Raw genomic sequence first — 19129 nt, forward strand, 5'->3', positions numbered from 1 at the left:
GTAACCAATGCAGGGCTTTCAAGGCAGGTGAGATGTGGTCTCGCGGTTTGATATGCAAAAGTAGTCTGGCAGCCGAGTTCTAAATCCGTTGTAGTCTTTTCATGGTTGTTAAAGGTGATCCGTGGTAGAGGCTTTTGGCATAATTGAGTTCGGACAGAACAAGGGAGATTGTAGCTTGGACCTTGTATGGAAATCCCAAATGTGGCAAAATTCGTCGCAGCATTTTTATAGTGACAAAGCTTGACCTTGCTAGTTTGTCCACTTGGGCATTCATCGACAGCTTGGAGTCCACGGTCATTCCGAGGTTTCTTACATCCTTCGATAATTTAGGTGGTGATCCCAGTTCATCAGGCCAGGCGGCAAGCGGGTCGTAATGTTTCCAATCGCCACACGTGAGTATTTCCGTTTTTGAAGCATTCAATTTGAGATGGCTCCAAGTCATCCACTGATCCACGGCTGAAAATTGTGGATTTTTAAATGTCTTTGGGGCATTCCAGTTGAAGGAGTATTTGCGTGTCATCTGCATAGTTATAGCACGTGATGTGCAATTGATTGACCAGTACCGGTATTGACTTCATGTAGAAGTTGAAAAGCATGGGCGAGATCATAGAGCCTTGAGGGACCCTGCTTTTGTGGAGTCTGGCTTGGACGAGAAAGGTGGGGTATGGATGACATTAGTTCTGTTTCTAAGGTAGTACGCGATCCAGTCTAGAGCAGTTCCCTCTATGCCGGCTTCATAGAGTCTTTGTTTCAGAGTGTCATGGTCAACTGTGTCAAAGGCAGCTGAGTGGTCCAAGAGGAGTAGCGCAGCAACCCCGCTGCAGTCAACTGTATTCTTCAGGTCATCTCAGATGGCAAGGAGGGCAGATTCAGTGCCTCTTCCTGGACGGAATTATGTTTTGAAGTCTGAGAGTATGTCATTCTCTTCAATGAATTGTGACATCTGGGCAAACACTGCTCTTTTTATCAGTTTGCCCAGGAAAGGTCCATTTGTAATGGGTCTGTAGTTGTCAGGGTTCAGCAGATCCAAGTTTGTTTTCTTCAGTAAAGGGCGTATGTGGGATTTTTTTAGTTCTTCTGGAAATATTCTGTTAGTTAAGGAATTGTTAATGATTCTTCTTACTGGAGTGGCAGAAGAGGTTGTTAAAAGAATGTTCTTGAAAGTTTGTGGTGGGCAGGGAGTCAGAAGGGCTGCCGGCAGGCCTGCTTGCTTTGACCAGGTCCATAAATTCATCGTGTGAGATGTGTTGGAAGGAATGGAGAGGCTGGGCTAGAGTATTCTTGGATTGTTGTTTTGTACAGGGGTTAGTGCTGGTGCTTTGTTTCTGTTTTAAGTACGAGTCCAATGTGTTTGCTTTGTCTGTGTAATGATTTGTCAGTTTGTCTGCGAAATCTTGAGTAACAGTACGAGTTCCTTCTAGGCAATTTGGTTTGTGAAATTCATTGAGTATTTAATAGAATTCTTTATTTGCACATTTAGCATTTTGAATTCTGTCTGAATAGTACCTTTTCTTAGCTTTTTTGATAGCTGACTTGTATAATCTGTTTTTTTTGTAGGTGAAGTTTGTCTTGTTTGGCGTTTGTTTTGAGCCAGGTACGTTGCAGCTTTCTAATTTGTTGTTTTACGTCTTTTATTTCTAAGTTTCTCCAAGGCGCTTTTTTTCTTTTGTGCTGTTGTGTAGTTTTGAGTTGTATCAGGATGTCAAAAGCTTCCTGTAGCTACTCATATAGATTTTGAACCGAAGTTATTGTTTCCAGATCTGTACTTGATGTTAGTTGTGTTTCCAAGTGTTCCAAATTGAGTTTGTTCCACGGCCGATAGGTGGATGGATGCAAGCTAGTTTTAGGTTAGTCCCTTAGTGTTGTTTTATGTTGGAAAGCAAGCAAGTGGTGGTCTGATCATGTGACTGGAGTTTTATTTTGAAAGGTAACTAGTTCAGTATTAGCAAAAATGACATCTAGGATATGTCCAGCGATGTGTGTGGGCTTGTGGACAATCTGATGCAGGTTCAGTGCCTCTAGGCCAGTGATTATTGTTTTTGGATGGGTCATATTGGGTTTGTCAAACCAAATGTTGATGTCACTCAGAATGCATAAGTTGGAGTGCATTGTTATCAGGTTTGAAACTGTGTCTAGAAGTGCATCTGGGAATGTCGCCTTGCTAGGTGGAGGTCTGTAAAGGAGCAGGAAGTTACAGGATGAACACGGTGTGTCACGTGGTTTTAGGCCACTCCCTATTTACAGTGCTAAGTTAGCTTAATCACGTTAGCTGTTGGAGGACCATCTTGTTGCTTTCGCTGCCTTTGCACCCGACACTGTTGTTACATGTTATTACTTTGAGAAATGCAGACTCGCTCTTGTCTCAAGTAAATGTTATTTATACATCCTTAACGGTTGCTAGTGCCCTTGGTCTGTACATCGAGTAAAGAACTGTTCTAGGACACTAGACGGTGCCGGCTGATTATGTTCAGGGTGATCGTACCACTGTTTAGTCACAACATGCACGCAGCTGCAAATACCAGAAAGTCGAGGGCTTTAATAACACAGCGCAGCATATTGTTAGGGCATTCGATAGAAGTGCTGTTGCAGAGAACACTGAGCTGATCCTGTGATGTGATACACCTGAGCTGATCTATACGGTATGGGGTCCCCTATGCAAGCCTATGAGACCTTCTAATAGTCTAATAATATATTATTAGTAACTAGAGAAAGGAGGGTGGTTATTTTCCACTGTCATTATAATATGATCGCTCCTTTTATATTCTATGGTATTGTAACAATGTTAATGGTAATGATCTTAACCATTTGTCTACTTATGTTAGCCAAAGTATTGTATAACAGGACTCGAGGTTTATGAATAAATTCTTTAAACTTTACTGTGTCTTAGTTATTCTGTTGTGGACTAATATATATGTGCAAACGGGTATTTCGGGTTCCCACCATTCCTGAGAATAACTAAGTCGCTTGTTCTGGGTTGTCTATACATTGGGACCGCCGAGCTAAATCTCGGATAACGAATGTGACTCTAAGCTAGTCGGATAAGGGGTTCTTAGTTCTGAGGGGAGTTTCTGGTACACCACAATTCTCTAAGGTTCTGGTTTCCTGCGCATAGTTCTGTGCATACACAGAATCCCTACAACATGGCGCACCTAACGTTTGGTCTTAATATCTGAGATGCCCTAGTAGTGCTTTTTATTAGTCCACAACGCCCTCACTCTGGTTTCCGGATAACGGGAGTGACGGCTTAACCTACCTAGGTTTTAGGCTATAGGTTCTTTCAAGCTTGATAATAAAAAAGGTTAAACTAATATAAGCCCAAGTGCTACTAAAGATCTCGTTGTATCTTTTATTTTAAGTCCTTATGGCGGTAGAAATTCCCGCTCATAGTAGGGTGTCTCTACGTGCTCATTTGAGGACGTATGGGGTGCCCGATGACGGGATGGCAGTGGTATTTGTCGTGAGTGCAAGTGCTACTTACCCTTATGAGTTGTTTTACTCTTGGGTTACCTTTGAGGCTGTGGAAGACGTTGATAAAACGTTCCACAAATACACTGCCACGCAGGTGCCTCTACATTATACCCCATATATGGCTTTAGAAATTCCTATTTCAACCTGGCAGCACACTATTTGGTTTAATGGCGCCCTCCCCCACACGGTCACCCCGGCGAGACTGGGTCCTTTGTCTATTGAAGGAGCTACTTGGCCGGTGCTGGCCGGACATACACCTCATCCACGCTACCTGACGGTAGGAGTGGATAGCTTACGTGTACTGCACACGACCCTGATTACGGTCCATAGGGCGTTAGTGCAGTATGTGTCGCGCACTGTACAGGTGGGGGCACCTGCAGTTGCGGGACACGGGGCTGATCACCATCATGCGGTTGTGATCAGTCCTGTAATGGTAAACGCGGTTGTTGGCAAGCGCCCCCAGAATAAGGATGAGTATCCTTATTGGCTTGCAGAGAAATTCGATCAACTAGAAGCCGTGTTTCCTAACACTAGTCCTGTGGATAAACACAGGATACTCACTATTACTTTGCCAAAAGAACTAGTCCCAGACATTGTCGATTGTGACAATTGGGTCAAGGTCTTTGCAGCGACCTATTCGAAGTGCTTCGGCACTACGTCTATGTCGGTACTACCTTCCGTTATCAAAAAAGTCCAGGAGGACCATGGGGCGGAAGCAGCTATTGAGTTGGGAATGCGGCTTATCGACAGCTTCGATGTAGTATGTTCCATGATCATGGGAAATCTCAAAGGAGATGCCATGCAGTTTCAAGTGGGAAACATGATGGCGCTTATTGCGGATGAAGATAAGCCGAGGGAGTTTGCAAAAGTTATTGCAAAGGCCTATAGGATGGTTGGACGTAGTGCCCTAGGCGTGAAACCCGTCATCAAGATTCCTGATGTAGTACAGCATACTAAAGTGAGTTCGTCTACAAAAGATGATAAACCCAACTTTCCAAAACAAAATTGGAGAAATAAAAAACAAGATAAACAGCAACAGAAACAGGAGACTCGTCCCGCGTCCCCAGTTCAGGCGTATGTTGAACGCACTTATGATTTGCGTGATCGTTCTCGTATTAAGTCACCTGATAGGTTTCAGGTTCCTGACCAGCGCTCTCCTCGTTCTTCACAGGAATCGGCGGCTTCACACTTTGTTGGAGGAGACCGTGGGAGAGGCAGGAGTGCTCAAGGACGTGACCAACCTCGACAAGCGGACGTAAAAGGCAAGCACGAGGATTCTGCACGTCCGCGTCCTCCGTTTCAGAAAAAGAAAGTTGCTGCTATCTCAGCGAAGTATGCCTCAGATGGTGCGGACGCAACTTCTGAACATGAAATGGGCTTTGACGCTGCTAGACAGCGCGGCGGAAGTTACAGTAGTGCGGGGAGCACTGCGTCCATTTCTGGAGGCGACAGCAACTAAAATCAATGTAACAGTAGAAACTGCTGATACTCGCGTAGCCCCCCCTGAAAGATTATTTGACATAGTCCTCAATATTGAGGGTGACATACAACGAAAAATTAACGCGGTATTTTGGGATAATCTAACGACCACCTATGATATACTATTGGCGGAGAAAGATTGGCCCCCGGCTTTCGTTCTAAACGCTCCAAGGGGGGAAGAAGTCATTCTTCCTTCTTTTGGACACGTAGTGCCCAAGGAGGAGTCTGAGAAGTTAGCCGAGGAGTGGGCGCGGGTGCTTGCACCTGCGTTGTATCGTAATCAGGTGGGGTGGGATAAAAGTTCTACCCTCCACGAATTTCCATTGCGGTCCGACCCCCAGCCTCAGCCCCAATACCCTATGCGTCGTGAGGCTAGGTCTCACGTCGCGGCTATCCTTGAACAATTGGAATATCAGGGAGTAATTGAAACGTGTGTGTCATCCATGAATAATCCTTTATTCACTGTAACGAAGCCTGACGGATCGTACCGCCTAGTTTTGGATTACCGGCACTTAAACTCACACTGCCGGAATTGTGCGGTGCAAAATACCCATAGTTCGGCTCTCGTTGATAGTCTTGTGAGAAAAAGGTTCAAAACCACACTCGACTTGTCCAATGGTTTTTATTGCCATAACATATCCCCTCATAGTTATGAGTGGACCGCTTTTACTTCGGGTGGTAAACAAAAAGTGTTCAAAAGGCTCCCAATGGGCTATAAAAATAGTCCTGGAGTATTTGCTGCCCGTGTGGTCTCTCTCTTAGAGATGGTAGACCCGGAGGCGTACTCGTACGTTGATGACATCTACTTAACAGACGACGAGTTGCTTCCACACCTTGCTCGCGTGGACAACATAATTTGTATGTTTGCGGACTTTGGTTACAAGTTTAACTTTAAGAAGTCCCACATTGCCGAGTACACCGTTTTATTCTTGGGGTACGAACTCAACAATGAGGGCAGAGGCTTGGCTCCGCAGTTCCTTGAGAAATGCGCACGCCTTCGTATCCCTACGACACTGAAACAACTTCAATCGTTGCTGGGCTTTCTGAATTTCGGTCGTACCTACATTCCTGAATATGCCCAGCGTATCAAGACATTATATGCCTTGGTGCAACCTACTTTTACCAAATCTTGCTGGCTGCCAGAGCATTCGGCTGCATTGCACTCTTTGCAGTCTGACCTTCTTACTGCGATATATTTACAAACTCGTGATAACCACAAAAACCTGGTCATTAGAATTGTGCCGGGTGCTGAGGGGTTCACGTACTTAACATACAATAAAGGCGACACTGTCCCCATTGCTTACAAATCTCATTTATATACTTCGGCTGAAATGCGTTTCTCCACTGTCGAAAAAGTTTTGACAGCAGTTCAGATGGCAATCCTGAAAGAACGAGCGCTATCACAGGGGAAACGCATGATGGTGGTGACACCATTTCCTGCCCTAGAGGCAGTCACTAAAGCAAGTGTGCCGAATTCTAAAGCTTTGCATCCACGGTGGATACAATGGGCAACCTCCTTAGCCTCACCTGATGTCGAATACATTTTTGACGCAGGACTTCAGACTCAGGAGAGTTTGGAGTATGAATTAGTTCATCCGGCTCCACTTACATTGCGCCCATTGGAAGAGTTCCATTGTGTCATATACACTGACGGGTCCGCGCAACCCGCAACTGGATCAAGGCACGCTTATTCAGCGGCTTGCGCAATTGTTGTTGGTACTTTCGTGAATGGTGAATTCGTTCAGGATACGGTGCATACGCAGACTTTGGGTGATTGTACCGCACAATTGGCGGAGCTTAGAGCTCTGGTGCTTGCACTGGAGTTTGCTGATTATAAAGTCACAACTCTTATAGTGAGTGATTCTTACTATTGTGTACAATCTTACAACGACAATCTGATGTTTTGGATTGCGAATGGATTTCGTGATTCGAAAGGTGGCACAATAAAGCATAAAACGCTTTGGGCTAGGGTGTCTGAACTGAAATGCAGTCTACCCCTTGTGAGTGTTATTCACACTCTTGGTCACCAACGAGTTGGTGTCCATGCTGTCGGAAACAGTTTGGCTGACGAGGCAGCTAAAACAGCAGTGGAAACATACTTAGTAGCAGCAGTTACAAGATCCAAAAGTAAGATCGATGATGACATCTTGGCAGCTATTGCTGCTTCAGAGACTGGGGAAAACTTCCCTAGAGGTTTCCCTTCTCGATACCATTATCACTTAAGTCCTGATAACGTCCCGTTAGTGAGGATTAATGATGTTGGGGATAGGGTTATTCCCAATTCGGACTGCAGACCTGCATTGGTACAAGCTGCGCACGAGGGTGTTGCGTCAGCGCACGCCGGAGTGTCCGCAACTGTGTCACTGTTGCAACAGCGTTATTGGTGGTACGGTTTGTACAAACATACACGGACTTATGTCCTCAATTGTGGAATTTGCCAACAAATAAAGCCGTCTACGGTGGCACGTCCACCACAAACGCAGCTGCACATTTCTAATCAACCACTAGCGTGTGTTTATTTAGATCACTGCGGTCCTTTTTCCTCGGACACTGCGTACAAGTATATCTTGGTTGCAGTAGATTCGTGCACACGTTTTCTTTGGGTGTGGCCACACAGGAGTGCTGACGCCAGGACTGTCATCAAAGCATTGCGTGTCTTTATAGGGAGTTTTGCATGTGGCACCCTTCACTCTGATCAGGGCCCTGCGTTCGCCTCTAAGGCTTACAAAGAAGCTATGAGAAGTTTGGGGGTCCAAGTCAAATTTTCGTCTCCATATCGGCCTGAGGGCAATAGTGTTGTGGAACGAATGAACCGTGACCTAAAGCAATCATTGACGGCCCGGGTGTTAGGTACTGGCAAAAACTGGCTATCCCATTTGTATGACGTCCAGCGTGCACTTAATAATCTCCCTAGAAGGTCTCTGGGTGGGAGGACCCCGTATATGATGCTCTTCGGAGTTCGAATGTTTGTCCCTGACCTTGAGGGTCTCGACATGGCGGCGGCAGCCGCGCCTTTTGACTTAGATGACCACTGTACTGTCTTACAGAATCTTCAAGAAACAAGAGACACTCTAGCAAAAGAGCACGTATCTTCTGCGACCGAGGCTGGACTTCAGATTCCGATAGTCGGCTGGCTACCCCGAGTTGGTGATCTGGTCCGTGAAAAGGTGGAGAAGAAGAAGGAGTTTGGACCCTCTTATCGTGCACCAGTGCCGGTGCTTGGAGTTGAGGGTACCCGCACAATTGTTTTGCCTCCACTTCCTGGTCACAGAGACAACAGGTACATTTCGGTTGACAATGTCAAGCTACACAGGGTGGCCGATACTCCATGGTCTGACACCTTCAGTTTCTTGCCCTTCAATGATGCGCAGTGCTGTTGTGGTGCGACCATCTGACGTAGTACCAGAGGTTTCCATTGAAATGCAAGTACTTTCTGATTCTGCTGTTTCACCTGCGGATGGTGCTTTACCTGATGATGCTGAATATTCATATCCTACTGATGTCCCATTGCCCCTTTTGCATTCAACTGACATTGTCCAGTCTAATTCTTCCTTTGGAACTGAATCATTGACTTCCACTGCCCCTTCCAAATTTTCTAAATTTTTTGCCTGGTTCAAGAGACAATTTTTGGTTCCCCCCTGGATTTACATCTGGCTGGTGCTCATTTGCATTTTTTTATTCATGTCCATTGGTTTTGTGGTAGTGTTTTTTAGGTTGATAAATGGACACTACCTGAATGAACGTTCTACAATTAGATTAATTAATGGAACTTTGGCCCCACATTCATCGTCGCACATCATGAAGAGGGACCAGACCTTTGTGAACATCACCGCCTGGCCTGTTCATGATGGAATAGCATGGGATACAGTTAAATTTCAAATTCATGGGCCCACGGAAGTGATAAATGTGCCATCTGTATATCGTGTTTCTATGGGTGATGTGGTTAAGCAAGACATTCGATCTGACGATTGGGATGTTAAAGCTATAGAGACACTGTTTTCTGATTTAAAATACTATGCCGCATTTGATACTGAGGATTTGTATTTGAATAATGAAAACTATGCAGAACAGTTTTGTTATCAACATTATGGCACACATTTTCTTCATAGGGCAACCACATTTCGTAGTTTAGTCAATTTTACGCAGTGGGAACATTGCCCTGCCCCGAAGGTTGGTAGTTCAAAAACAATGGTCGGAAAGTTTTCATATTTTTCAGATTTCAGTGTATCCAATAATGCTTCTTTTTATTTTAAGCTTAAGGACGAACCTGTTTCAAAGGTGCGTTTGACCCACACTAGATTATTGTTTTCCAAGTCCTTTATGGACGATTTGGCAATTGGAGGGTATGACGTTTGGAAACATACTATTGATCTCAAGTCGGTCTGGGGAACTAAATCTTGGCAAGTACAAGGTACAGAAGCTTTACATCGTGCCTGCCTCATCCCAAACCACATGTTGTTTTTAAATTCTACTATTTTTCAGACAACCTGTTTTGGATTGGCTATCTCAAAAAAAATTAAATTCCCCCTCGATCCCGGATCTGAGAGCTTATCCTGGTTGGGAAAATCACACAGATCTGTCCCTTACTATGTTGCAGTCTTTAGTTTCTAATTCCACCTTCAATATTAGTGCATTAGACCCTGCAGGTTGGTTAATATGGCAGAAAAGTTCGGATACCTGTCAACGTAGATTTTTGGGGTTAATTCCCGGGTACATACAGGATAGAGTAGACCCACGTTTTCTCTCCTCACACACTGTCACTACTTACTCGGTAGGTAAATTGTGCCAGTCATGGTTGCAACATTCCACATTAGATTCTGTTAAAATTCACTTGTCACGTTTACATGAAAAAATTGATTTGAATGATTTTGTTAAAGGTCCAGCATTGGGAAGATCCAAAAGATGGGTGTATGCTGTTTACAACGAAGTATGGAAGTTGTCCCAGATTGAGGCTGCCTCCAGACTCCGTGCTATTGACCAAGCCAATATGGAAAAAGTGTTGGCAGTAATAGATAATAGTATTAATACCTTATCTTCAAGAATATATACATTAGATAACATTGTTTCATCTGTTGTAGATATTGTCCAAGACGATGTGTCGGTTTTATATCATGGTCAAAATCAATTGCGATCGATTATGCAATTTGCTTGGACTTTGCAGACGTTAAAGGCGGGGAAAGTACCATGGGATTACATGAATATTTCGTCTTTATTCCGCCCATTTAATCTGTCAGAAAAACAACAATTCATGTCCATGAAAGATGCTACCTATTCGCTACTGCATATAGAAAAATTAGAACCTTTGCCTTTTTCTGTTGCTGAGTCGGATTATGCAGTGTGGCTCGTACATGGAATGGTAACTTTACCAATTTCTATGTATAAGTTTAGTTCGTGCATGAAACATTATGCCTTAGGCAGATTTGAAAAACTTGGTTCTGCCTTCTTGCATGAAGTCTGGTCTCTCCCATTTACATATCGTTGTGAGAGAGACGGCAAAGAAGTTTATTTGAAGGGTGAGGAGTGTACGTCTGCTCCTGATCATTCTGTAGTATGTAGACATATCCAATTACATGGATCGTGTAATATGAATGCCCCTAATTTAGCTTGCGTTTTGAAGGGCATTCCTCTGCCAGTTATAACGCCGTCATTTACGCTGCTTGCTAATGGTAGTTATCTGCTTCTAAATAGTGAGGCTTGCTGTGGGATGTTAGCAGGAATTCCCTATATTGTTTCAGTTTCACGAAGAGTAGTTTGCTGTAATAACGTGCTTTTCCCACCCCCGCAAGGCCGACTGGATATATCCATCTGGCCGACGATTCCAACCTTGAAAGCAGAGTTCAATAGGATGAGCAGAATAAGGGCTCTTTTGTCTCAAAAGGAGGTTGCGTTGACTTCGTCACGAGAAACATTTCTCCTTCAAGTTGCGAACACTCGCACGGAAGTTCAAGCGCTTTTGAATACTGACCTCCCCCTACATTTTGGCACACTAATACACACTATCTTCAATGCTTCTTCTACGACTGGTCTAGTGCACTTTTTTAAAATTGTAGGCTCTGGCCTTGTGACGTCTTTCCAGTCTATCTTTTGTGTAATACCAGCTATTTTTCATTCTATTTTTTCTGGGGTCTTCGGAGGGTTTCCTCTGATACTCGCATTAATTGCTGGCATACTCCTGTTGGTCTGCGCACTACGCTATGGCTGCACGACTTGCGCTACTCGACCACGGATCCAGCATGTTCCAGCTGCGTAGCCGGATGTGGGAATCTTATGGAACTCTGCCACTGGCTACCTTGAGTGTCGCTTATGGATTGTCCTTCCGATTCCCGTTTTTCACTTGTGTACAGCCTGTTTTTCACTGTCTCGAATGTCCGTTCCAATGGGCTCTGGATGTGTGTCTGTCAAACTTGGTGTCACCTGACCTGGATTTTGATCGACTGATGTATCCCTTAGTGGTTCATGAGTTTGACTGTTCTGGAGTCGGGTTTATGGCCTTGGGTGCGGCGCATGGAGTCCTTGGATTATGGGATATCGAGAAAGCAGCAGTTGACTTCCTGGCACGAAGTTACATCGAGATGCCTGCTTCTTGTCCACGTGGAGTGCTTGATGCTCATTTCCCTGTGGAACACGTGTGTTCTTTTTCTTTGCTGAACTGGATGTCCGACAATTTTGCGGATGACTCAAATGATTTTCTACTGGAAGCCGCAGCTGCGTATGCTGCTTATACTTTCCTACATTGACTGCCTGATGGCGAGTCGAATAAAGTTTTTTTTTTTTTGCCATCTTTTCACAAACGATCGTTGGCTTCTATGGACGATGGATTGTGTTTTTACATTTTTTTCTCTTCCTCTCATTTTTCTGAACTCTCATTTCAAGCTCTTTAGTCTGCATCATTGATCTTGAACTCTGCGTTCTGTAAAAATATTCGCCCCTGGTTATACTGTGGTTCGATCAAAGGGGGATGTCACGTGGTTTTAGGCCACTCCCTATTTACAGTGCTAAGTTAGCTTAATCACTTTAGCTGTTGGAGGACCATCTTGTTGCTTTCGCTGCCTTTGCACCCGACACTGTTGTTACATGTTATTACTTTGAGAAATGCAGACTCGCTCTTGTCTCAAGTAAATGTTATTTATACATCCTTAACGGTTGCTAGTGCCCTTGGTCTGTACATCGAGTAAAGAACTGTTCTAGGACACTAGACGGTGCCGGCTGATTATGTTCAGGGTGATCGTACCACTGTTTAGTCACAACATGCACGCAGCTGCAAATACCAGAAAGTCGAGGGCTTTAATAACACAGCGCAGCATATTGTTAGGGCATTCGATAGAAGAGCTGTTGCAGAGAACACTGAGCTGATCCTGTGATGTGATACACCTGAGCTGATCTATACGGTATGGGGTCCCCTATGCAAGCCTATGAGACCTTCTAATAGTCTAATAATATATTATTAGTAACTAGAGAAAGGAGGGTGGTTATTTTCCACTGTCATTATAATATGATCGCTCCTTTTATATTCTATGGTATTGTAACAATGTTAATGGTAATGATCTTAACCATTTGTCTACTTATGTTAGCCAAAGTATTGTATAACAGGACTCGAGGTTTATGAATAAATTATTTAAACTTTACTGTGTCTTAGTTATTCTGTTGTGGACTAATATATATGTGCAAACGGGTATTTCGGGTTCCCACCATTCCTGAGAATAACTAAGTCGCTTGTTCTGGGTTGTCTATACATTGGGACCGCCGAGCTAAATCTCGGATAACGAATGTGACACTAAGCTAGTCGGATAAGGGGTTCTTAGTTCTGAGGGGCGTTTCTGGTACACCACAATTCTCTAAGGTTCTGGTTTCCTGCGCATAGTTCTGTGCATACGCAGAATCCCTACAACAGGTGTAGTATTGCATCTTGTTAGAAGAGCCTCACAATTCTTTATGGAGATGTCATCAACTTTAGTGATATGTAATGTTTGCCTGAACACAACAGCTAGACCACTACTTTTTTTGCCTATACGATTTTGGGTAATCGTTTGGTAGCCTAGAGGAACGGCTTCATGCAGGACTGGAGCCATATCATCTCCCAACCATGATTCAGTTAGGAATAGTATGTCTGGTTTTCCATCTGTGAGAAGGTCGTAGATGTGATGTTTGTTTTTAGAGAGGGATCAAGCATTTATTAGTAGACAGTTTAGAGAATGGCCTTTGGTGATAGTGAGACTTTGTTTTGCAGAAGAGTGATTAGTATTGTGTGGGTTTGTAGCAGATGTGTTTTTGGTGCTGGCAGTAGCTGTATTAGGATAGCAATCGTGTAGCTGTTCTGTATCATGTTCCTCATCCAGCATGCTAAGAAGGCAGTTTGATGGGTCTGCGTGTGTATGTGGTGGAGATCGTGTTTGAGAGTGAGTTGGTGTGCTGTGTTGTTTTCGTGGTGTACCATTGTTGTGCAGTAGACATGGGGAAGCAAAGTTGTGAGGTGTGGCACATCGCTTATGTTGTTTGCGTGTGTTTATGGCGGAAGGTGTATGAGTCAGGGGTGGTGGTGCAGCATGTGGGTCATGAAGTAAGGTTCTAAATTGTCCATGGGTAAGAGGCGGTTAGAAGAGAGTTGCTGTGTTGCTGTATCTGTGTTAGGTATGGTGGAAGAGAGAAAGCTTGGCATTGGACTTTGTTCCTTCGTGTGGTTTGAAAGGTGGGTGTATGTTTGCCTTTTGTGATGGTAAGTATTTTGACCATCACTGTGCTATTAAGGATTACCAGAGAATCAGTGCTTGTCCTGCAGATCTAAGGAATACATTGGCATACAAGTCTATTCACTACACAAACACACACAGAGTGGCTGCCTTTGCTCCAACCGAACCAGCAAGGCATGTACCCTGATAAATGCAGGTGACCTGCCACTCAGAGGCACATATGTAGGATTCTCCTAAATGCAGGCTTCCTTAAAGTTCCAAACTAATATTAGAGACATGACTGTTCTTTTGCCAAGTCTAGGACAGTTTTTCAAGAGGTATTCAAATAAAAGGAGCCAGTTCAAGTTAATGTTTGCTCTACTTATTCTAATTACAGATTAGAATTGCACCACAAATTGTTAGATATGACGAATGAGTCAAGCTTTGGAACACGGTCTGCTTCAAACAAAAGTGCGTTTCTGAAAGATGAAATTGTGTATTTGGTCCCAAAGAATATAATTAGAGTGAAACAAGAAAAGCCAGTGATTAGCCCATGCTCAGATTGACAAGTACGGACTTCAGGATAACTAAGTATTATTTCTGACACGCTGGCTGAGTTTTCACAATAGCTGTTTTAACACCCATAGGTGTGGCCGACATGTCATCCTAGTTTGTTGAGGCGCTACTTCAAATTTTAAACTTCTTAAGAAAATACTCCTACCAGGTCTAGTGAACTGATTCAATGAACTTTACAAATGAATGGTGTAACACTTAGAGAAGACAAGTGCATCTTTACTATGAATGAAATTGAATATTTAGGCCACATTCTTTTAGATGAAGGTGTCAAACCAAAGCCCAGCATTGTTGAAGGCATAGTCAATGTTCCTCACCCCACCAATAAGGAACAACTAAGGTCTTTTATGGATTTGTATGACTAAATTTATTTTAAAAAACAATGCTGATTTTACAGAATGTTTCAGAGGTCTTCTAAAGAAAAGTGCAGATTTTATTTGGAATTCTACCTGTCAGGAGCTCTTTCAATTCATTAAGGAAAGCATCTGGTCTGCTCCTGCTCTTCAAGCGTACGTTGAAGGTCGAGACACCTACATCACTGTAGATGCCAGTTCTTATGGCATGGGGGCTGTTCTGTCTCAAATGGTGGGGAACAAAGACGTAACAGTTGGATTTTCATCAAGGAGAATGAAGGAGGTGGAACTTAGATATTCTGTCATTAAGAAAGAAATGCTTGCTTGTGCTTGGGGAATTGAGAAGTTCAAATCTTATGTATTGGGAAGGAAGTTTTACCTCAGAACAGACCATACACCTTTGGTAGACATTTTGTAAGGAAACAAAATTAAGAAAACTACAGCTAGACTGGCACGTCTGTCCACTAAATTATTTGAGTTCAATTTTTCTGTACTTCATATTGCAGGTGGTAAAAATATAATGGCAGATTTCTTATCTAGACTACCTGTAGAGGACAGCAATGTATATTCTAAGGAGTTTCAGGATGTTGAGGAGTGCATTATTGCTAGTGTCGAAGACACTGTAATTTGTCCTAACATGAGTGAATGGCTGAATGAGTTAAAGGCAGACTCTATTTTGAAGCAAGTTATGAACCTAGTAGTCACTGGTTGGCCCAAAGAAAGGTCTATCGTTATTGATTTACAACCTTATTGTAAGGTGGCTGGCGAACTTTAAATTGAGAACAACTTACTTGTCAGGGGTGGGAGGTTAATTCCTCCAAGGTGTTTTAGACTTAAAATACTTGAAACTTCTCACCTGGGTCATTTGGGAATGACTGGTACCAAGCACAAGGTCCACAATGATTTTTGGTGGCCTAGTGTTGATTGAGAAGTGGAGTCAATGGTGAGAGAGTGTGTACAATGTTCAGACAGCGACAAACATCTTACCACTGCCATCCTGTTCCAAGGCCTGTTCCATGTCCAGACAGAGTTTGGCAAATGGTAGCTGTAGATTTTTTGGGAACCTTTCATGTCTTACCCAACAACATGAAATGCTTTATTGTTTTGTTACATCTCTTGTCCAGATGGGTGGAAGTGAGAGGTGTCTCTGAGCCCAACATCAAGTCTGTTATTCGATTTTTACAGGATGTCTTCAGTTGGGAAGGTACCCCTGAAGAATTACTATCTGACAACGGTGTACAATTTACTTCAGTTAGTATGCAAGAGTTTTTAGCCAAGACTGGAGTGAGACATTTACACACTCCACTTTACCATCCTCAAGCTAATGGAAAAGTTGAGAGATTCAACAGAGTGTTAGTTGAATGCATTCAGAGTGCAAATAACTCTAGGGTCAATTGTGAAACTGCTGTCAGAGATGTTGTATGGACATACAGAACCACGCCACACTCGATCTCTAGATATGTGCCCTTTAAATTGATGAGAGATAGGAAGTTGAGTTCGACATTGAATCCTTTTTGGAACATCAAGGCTTTAGGGGGTGATTGCAATGTGTTGGAGGAGGCAAGCTAAGTAAAATCTACCTGTGATAATTTCAGTCGCAGAAGATGTGAAAAAGTGTCTAGTCATAGAAAAAGATAAATAGCAAATGTTGCTATTGGTGAATGGGTGTGTGTCAAAGAACCGTTGTTGTTACAAAAAGGGTATTCCAAATTCAGGGAGCCTGCTTGTATTGTGGAGGTCAAAGGTCAAGCTGTCAAATTAAGCAATGGTCAGTGATGGAACATGTCCCGCTTAGCTAAAGCTAAAAGTAACAACTCTGTTGACACTAAAAAGATAAATGATGGTAGCTCACAAGTACCTCAAACTAGTACTAGACTCAGGCACTTGCCTAGAAAATTCAATGATTTTGTTGTTACATAAATTTCTTTTTTTTTTTTTCCCTGTAAAAAAGGAGATATGTGGTGTCCTTACTGTATTTCTTATTGTACCTTTCTTTATATGTCAGTGGTTGGAATGTTGAATGATCTTTCTCCAATTGGAGCCTTCACTATGTCATGTAACTCTTAGAATATTTATTTTAGAACTGTTGGGCAGGTGATAATTATCCCTTAGGCCCTCTGGACCAACCTACTACTTGATGAATAAATATTTCTCCTTGAACCACTGCGATATACTTGTATGTATGAACTCAATACGTAACTTTGTTGGTTTGTGTAATCATTTGTACTTGATTTTTCTGTTGTATGTTTGTGGTTTAAAAGTGGTTTTACGATAGCACCATTCTGCATTAAGTCTTGTGTTTGTGAGAATTATTTTATGCACACACTCTCTTATGCAAACTTTCATCCATTTACTATTGTTTAGACTTTCATTGCATCAATTTTAAATCATTTATACTATGCAGGATTTTTTTTTTTTAAACTTGTTTCCAAATATTCCCACAATGTCCCTTATTGCCATCCACCATTCTGTTGCATTTCTAAATATTTCTCTGAAGAATAGCACACAATTAGAGTTCTTTATATAACTTGCAGTATGATAAAAACGAAACGGCGAATCTCCTAGTAAACAGTAATATGACATGAGTTACCCCATAAACGTTTTGTGTGCAGTAACATCTTCAAAAGACATCTAAAATAATAATGTACAGATTTATGTAAATGTTTGTGGTTTGGCCAGTTTTGCAAAGATACTGGCACTCTCTAAAGTACGGCAAGATGCGTAAAAAAGGAAGTAGCAGTTCAGGCATATCCAAGTGAAGTTTACTTTCAAATACCTGCCTTCTGTGGATTGGGCATGCACATTTAATTTAGATTAATATAAGTGTAGCATTGCTGCTGACACTTTTTAGAGAGTACTGGGGAGAGGAATAAGAACGAGGCTTACAGTTTTCACTAAACACACGCATTAAACTCATATCACTAAAATACGAACCGTTGTTCATTTCTATCCAGTTCAATTATTCAGTGCCTAAAATGGGCGAATTTTGCCAGGTGCTCAGTAACTGCACTTCTATATTTCAATTCAAAGCACTGTTTATATGGGAAAGTAAATGCTCCGTGGCCGCATTTTAAATCTGCAATGTCCAGCTGTAAGTGTGACACACAATAGTCGTATCTTGTAACTATGGTGTATACATCTCGTTTACAAATATGAAATCCGCGTAGATGGATGCAGTGTATCCGTGCAAAATGTTTGCACGCATGCTTACACTTCACATGCACAGGTCTACAGTTAGTTTTGCACTACACATACAGAGCCTTACCTCTCTAGAGATTTATATACATTTTCTTATGTGTTTCCCACATTTATTCACATATAGCAGTAGAACACACCCGGAATGTTCAGGCTTAAGTAGTGCAGTAAATGCGGGAAGTTTTACAAACTACTGAATATTTGTATAGCATGCTTGTAGGTCGTCGGGCATCTGGAAAGATTGCCCACTCTGAACGGTCAAGTTTCCTGCAGACCAGCAGGCCCTAACTGATAAACTACCAGTGCTTTTCAGGGACCTCCATTGTGTACCCACTTGTTCTGTATTGTTTATTCCTATGGCTCCCTGTACCAGGCTACGTCCAGATTCCTTGAATTTGCAAGTGTCTTCTCTATGTTCATGTTGTCTCATGATGTGAGTCCTCCCAGAGTCCATGTCCCTGTGTCCCTGTCTCTTCAGAGTTTGTACAATTTCCATGCCTACTCTGTTTGTGTGTGTCCTTCTCACCAGTGATGTTATGTTGGGTGTCTTTAATAGAGCGGACAACAGTGCGGCTGAAGGTCGGCATTGACAAATACCAAGGCTGCACCTCATGCCTCTTTGATCCACCACCATACTTTCCTTGCTTCTTTGTCACTCTCTTGCACATTATTTGTCATCCCTACTTCAAGTTCATTATGATATGGAACTCCTACGGAGGTCAACAAAATTACACACTACAGGTTAAACGAGAAATACTTTACATTCAATAAATAATTCTTCCTTTGTACAATGTTGCCTCCAAAAATCTATTATCATATATTCTGCGCGGAGTGCAAGAGACGATGAAACAGTCATATAAAACAGCAAAGTGCAAAATACTGTATACAAGAGAAAAAATAGGACAAAGCATGCCTATGAAGCGAAATTAAAAATATTAGGACACATATACGATCAAATAACCAACCATCAAAATATTACAGCATAAAAAATAGAATTAAAATTACTTAATAAACAGCCAAGCAAGTTTTATAAAATTGATAAATCCTATGACAGACCATTTCATTTGGTGGGTACAATAGGAATAAAAGTGCCTCAAAGGCGGAATGAATGCCCTTTGTAGCTCCAGACGCACTGATAACCCATGATTAAAATCTTGATCTTGTAAACAGCACATTTCACATATTCTCTCCTCTTTTGGTATTTTATCCCAAATGCCAGTAACTTCTCTTAGGGGCAACAACTGGAGTCTTAATAAGAGTATCAGCCTTTTAATCCCATGAGGTAGGTTCCAAGTTAAATAGGGCTGTGGTTTGTTCCCCAGTGCGCTCCCACAAATCACCTCATTACGCGACTTGGGCTGACTTAAAGCAATATCTCTGGCCAGACTAATAGAG

Source organism: Triturus cristatus, chromosome 7, assembly GCF_964204655.1.
Source record: "Triturus cristatus chromosome 7, aTriCri1.1, whole genome shotgun sequence".
Classification (NCBI taxonomy): domain Eukaryota; kingdom Metazoa; phylum Chordata; class Amphibia; order Caudata; family Salamandridae; genus Triturus; species Triturus cristatus.